Source organism: Mirounga leonina, unplaced genomic scaffold (genome assembly GCF_011800145.1).
Source record: "Mirounga leonina isolate KUSES-001 unplaced genomic scaffold, KU_Mleo_1.0 Mir_165, whole genome shotgun sequence".
Lineage (NCBI taxonomy): Eukaryota > Metazoa > Chordata > Mammalia > Carnivora > Phocidae > Mirounga > Mirounga leonina.
In genome coordinates, this window is record NW_023270415.1 from 32,048,816 (window position 1) to 32,054,730 (window position 5,915).

The following is a 5,915-nucleotide window of genomic DNA, read 5'->3' on the forward strand; positions in this document are numbered from 1 at the left end:
AAGCTCGCTATAAATAATTTATTCTATAATGTTATATGCCACTCTCTAAAATCATATAGAATACAATTGAGATGTATTTTTCTAAAAAATAAACTATTTTGCCCTTGATTTTAACATGGCAAATCTTACCTAAGTGTAGTTTCAAATGACATTAATTGGCATATTACTTTAGGTTTTATTTTAATTCATTGTCTCAATTGCTAACTGGTCAACTTTACTTGCTTCCTCTGTAATGAGTTCAAGAATAAATGTTTCTTTTTCCTGGTAGAAACAGTTGGCTAAAAAACAACTAATATAGCCAGGACTTAATAAAATAAGAAAAAAATAAATATTATACGACAAGATCTAAGTGAATACATTTAGGGATATAAATGAGTAAATTAGAGATCTCTATATATAATACATGAAAGATTGTGAAGAAAATCATTGTTTTAGGAGATACTCAGATTTAACCAAAAATACTTTAAAATTTGAGGGAATGGGAGGAAAACATTAAACTGGGCATTATGTCTTTTCTGAGGCTTGGAAGAAACAGCATGACATATGAAAAGCACAATAATTCTGAGGGTCAAAAATTAAATAATTATACTTTGAGATGTTTAGATATCTAAAATTACTGTTCTTTTTTCTTGTATTCCAGATTTTGGCTATCAAGGAAACCCACTAACCCTAATTGATTATCTTATGTATCATGATCCCTAAAATGTTTTTTGTTGGGAGTAGGTCACAGATTGTTGGTTCTTCTGAGCCTGAAAAGGCTGTGTATGGCACACAGATCTACAAAATTACCCAAAGCTCTAAGTTGATACCTCTTAGGCAGCACAGAAAAGTGGAAATTATAGCTATTTAGGGTAATGGCTACTAGATCATGGTGTCACTAGGGGCAAGAGAGAGTGTTAATCAATTAGAAAATTGCTCAATTTACATAATAATATAACTCATGCTGGCAAACAGAAGCTGATATTAGCTGTTGCTATCCCTTACCCATTTTCCAGATACAAGTAAGTTCAGAGATCCAGACCCTATTGTTTAGAGTGTCTTTCTCTTGAGGAAAGTTCCTGTAATTCTGCTACATCTACACATAGGAAGTAATCATTTAAATTTTCCTGAAAGCAGTCTACAATCACTTGCTAGAATGGGTATGTACTAAGGAAGGAAGAATAGCCAGATTTTTTATATCTTTTAGATAAGAGTTTTGAATTGATGCTAATAAAGACTCAAAGTGCCCTTGTAGTCTTTGACTTAAATAGGAGCTTATGTCTACCAGGTGATAAATGGAAAACTAATCCAAAACTATCCCATAGCTAATCTATTCTGTGAGTATTTCTCCAGTTGGTTACCTATACTTAAAAGTTGGTGTAACCCTCATCTGTAGAATGAGGGTCAGTTCCCTACAGGCATTATGATAGAAGAGATGAAGTGGAAGTTTCTACAACTTGCCTTCACTCAAGTCAAGGTAGTAAACCACAAGAAATATGTTCACAAAAAATTGCAGACATTGGCTCCATCAACAAAAACTTGAAGAATGCAATTATGATAGAGTCCATCATATCAATTTACCTCTGTGATACTGATAAAAATCAGACGGATATGGCAGTTGAGTATAGAGTATTGCATGCCCAGCGAGGTTATAGCTCCACCATAGCTAATGTGATCAGCTATTGCAACAGATAAACAAAACTTCTGCCATTTGATTTACATGTCATGATTTGGCAAATGTTTTTCTTGATTCCAATAGGAAGAGAGAACCAAAACCAGTTAAGCTGTAATTGGAAAGCAGAGCTCCAATTTATTAGAGAGTTTCAGGGCTCTGTTAACTTCCCTTTCTTTGTCAGAGTAGAGTCATAGACACCTTGATCATCTTAATATTCACCAGAACATCATATCAGTCCATTGTATTAATGATATTAGGTAATTGAGTTCCATGAGCAGAAAGTATAAAATATGCTAGATGCTCTATTAGGAAATAATTACCATCTACCATCATCATTACTATCTATGGTAGATGGTAATTGAAGATTGAAGAACCTGTTACATTGGTGAATGTTTTAGGAGTTAAGTGGCTGCAGCATTAACAGCATCTTCCTTCTGAAATAAAGGACAATTTGTTATACTTCCTATCTCCATCAACTAAGGAACAATAATAAGGCATAATGGGCTTCTTTGGAGTTTGTAAGCAGCATACCTGGAAATTCTGTTCTGACTTAATTAACAAGTGAGACTGCCTGTTCAAATGTGATGCAGGGCAAGAGAAAGTTATACAGCAGGTCTAGTCTGTAAGTTTATCTTTAGCATATGTGAAGGTGCTAAAAGTGTCTGGGGTGGATAAGTCCCTGGTAAACACCAGTAGGTGCGTTGCAACGTGTACCTATAAGGTTCTGGAGACACACAAGTTTCCATTTGCAAAATAGCTCTTATTATGTTACTCAGACCCAGACGATGTCAGTTGTTAACTTTAGGGACTAATGGACATTCTCAACATGTTTTAGGGTCGGGTGGGTATAGCAAAAATCCATGGTGTATTGGAAAAGGCATATCAAGCAGACCCAGGAAGCATGAATAAACATGTTGAGAGAAGTGTAGATTTCTGTGGCACCTATCTATGTTGCACTGATAACTTTCCAGTTCAGCCTTACGATCTAATGGAGAGTTTCTTTTGAGTAAATGGTGGAGAGGGAAAGGACTCAAACCTAGTTCACAGATATGTTACTGCGCTATTGGTGATAGCCAGAAATAATGAGCTATCCCATTACATCCCCTGACCTAACCCTAATACTAACTCTTTAAATACAGAACATAGATTGAAATACCCCCCCCCCGTCCCCCAATACCCTGGAGGAAAATCTTCCATTAGGTAGTGCTACAAGCAATAATCAGGGCCATCCAAACAATGAGTCCAAGCCTACAATAAGAAATTTAGCAGAATGGAGGTGTCTCATACTCCAAGAAGTCCTTTATTACCTAATGTAGATGGCAATGATGATCTATTAAGATCTGAGGCGATGTAAGGCACTATAATCCAAATCATTATTAAGACAATTTGAAATAAAGTTTTACATGTTTTATTAAAAATGATGAACCTTACCTTGAGCTATTAGATGATAATATCTAATCATGATATCATGATTAATAAGATATTTATGTAAGTAAACAAGCAAAATGGAGAGATAAACTTTACAATTTTAATAGTATTTAAAGCCATTTGATAGTATTGTTTTATTACCTTATAAAAACTACTTAATGAAATATTTTATGCTGCTTTTGGGTCTAAGAGTTAAATATAGGGTGGAAGTTTGGAATTTTATGGAATTTGTTGATGCTTTTTCAATAATGAAATGTGTGAACTACTTTTTTCATGTCCTTTTAAAGAAATACGTGCTTGAGAAAGTGTAGGTTAAATTGAAAAACACTTTTTTGATGAAAACTGGATTTTATGGAAAAACTAAAAAAGTGAAACCATTAATAGTATTTCTGCTTTAACTGGAATTCAGAAAAAGAAAGAATGTAAAATCCAACAAAGAATAAGGGATTCTATCATAGGATTTCAGTTAGAATGACCAGTGAAATGCATCTACATCATTTATATGCAAGCTATTGCAGAATCGCCCACATACATACTTAATGTAATTATTGGAAGGTAAAATGAGTATTATAATTTGTGAAGCTTGTCTCAATTAAATTTGTCAATATTTGTTAGATACCTTTCCAGTCCTTATAGATATTAAAATCAAATATCAGAGTAAACAATATAGATCCATATTTTTTAAAATAATAAAGGTTAAATTACATTATAACTGATAAATAATAATATTATTTTGTTGACAAAATGTTACTGTTAATAAAGAGATTGATATAATTTGTATTTTCTCTCATACTGTAAAATTTCTACATATTTTTTAAAAATATAATACTGTTTATGTAACTTCAAAAATATTTCAGCATTCTAAACATACAAAAAATAACAATGTTACAAATTGTGTTTAGTACAGAAGGTTCTTGAACTTTCATTGATGCAGTGGCTCTTCGCTTTGCTGACAGTGAAGAGTTCTATAGTTTGTTTAAAAACAAACAGTTTAAAACTACCGCACTTAACTAAAAAGGATCCAAACACTTCTCATGCCAGCTGACCCTCCCCCCCTTTTCCACAGCTAAGAATGGCAGCAGAATGCTAGGTCACTATATACAGAAACAAGACAACCTGCAGCTAAATGGATGCCCACTGCAGTGTCCACAGGTCCAGCCTCACGGTGCATGCCCTGAGCTACAGCCCCTCCAAAAGGTATCTTCCCCACAGCCTCAACGCCAAGCAAGGAGCATCAAGAGTTTGTCTCGGTTGTTTTGTTCTTTTTACAAACTATAGATATGTATAGTTGATAACTCAGGATTTCTAGCCAATAACCATATCGTTAACACCACTTTACAAATTAAAAAAAAGAACATGCCAGAAAGATCTTTAACTGCCTTGTCACACCAACAGCAAAATGCACAGAGTGAGGAGAACACGAGAGCCTTTTCATTTTAAAAATGTTTGGAAATATGTACAGCTTTTATACAGTTTCAGGGTGCTCCGGACACCCATGGCCACTTCATGTAAACCACTGTACTTAGCATATGTGAAGGTGCTAAAAGTGTCTGGGGTGGATAAGCCCCTGGTAAACACCAGTAGGTGCGTTGCAACGTGTACCTATAAGGTTCTGGAGACACACAAGTTTTAGAGCACTTTGAGAAACTATAATATGACCATGACCCAATTGTGTAATTAACCCTACGAGGGCAACAGACACACCCCGAGTAAGAAGGGTGTCAATGATGGTGCTCCCTACTCTAAGGTATTCACAAGGAGACAGATCAACAGTTTTTTTTATTCCTCCTCCTCCTCCTCCTCCTCTTCTTCCTCCTCATCTTCTTCATCTTCCTCTTCCACCTTTTTCCAGGCAACTCTGGCCGGGACCCTTTGCATTATCAAACTTTCCTTTAGATTTATAGTCAGCGACACCCTTCTCGTACTTCTCCTTCAGCTTTATTGCCTTATTGTTGTAAGGCTGCTTTTCACTGTCACTTAAGTTATTCCACATGTCACCCAGCTTCTTTGCCACATCTCCAGTAGAGATACCAGGGTTTGTAGATTTGATCTTGGAAGAATCCAGATGGTGGCCCTTTAGGGGCAGTAGGGTCCTTCTTCCTCTTGCCTCCCTTAGCTGGTCCATAATCTTTCATTTCCCGATCATAGTGCACTTTATCTGCCTTTGCTCTTTCATCAAATTTAGACTTCTCTTTCCCAGACATTGTCTTCCACTTCTCAGAGCACTTCTTGGAAAATTCTGCAAAATTGACAGGGACCTTGGGGTTTTTCTTATGTTCCTCTCTGCACGTCTGCACAAAGAAGGCATAAGCAGACATCTTGCCCTTTGGTTTCTTGGGATCACCTTTAGCCATCCTGACTGTATTGCTCGCTAGTCTGGGCAGTGCAGAGCGTGATGCACCAAAATTTCTATATTTTATATTTTGTTTTATACATATTAAGTCCTTGGAATATGTCTATAACATTTGTGTATAAATATACACATTAAGAGTATACAGAAGGAAAGTGTGATGACAGAAATTTGAAGATTCCTCCTTTTCCACTGTAGTTTAACTTTGATTTACACTGCCACACAGTGCTAAAAATATTTGCCTAATACAGGGAATCTGCACGGTGCCAAAGAATTTAGAAGAGAGTAAATATCTTTATCAGATTAACTTTAAATACATTTTAAAATATGCATAATAATTGTCTCTTTCCCTGTCCATAATGTTTGGCACTATGCATATTGATCTTAAGAATAATGAGATATCATAGATATCATATCACATATTTTTGGTATTTAAGTTTTTTTAATGAAGTATAATTGACATATAAAATTATGTTAGTTTCA

At 35.2% G+C, this 5,915-nt stretch overlaps 1 pseudogene; it reads right to left on the bottom strand.

Moving 5' to 3' along the window:
* Positions 1-4,861: 4,861 nt before the first annotated feature.
* On the bottom strand, positions 4,862-5,629 carry LOC118014738 (annotated as a pseudogene).
* Between the last annotated feature and the right edge of the window lie 286 nt (positions 5,630-5,915).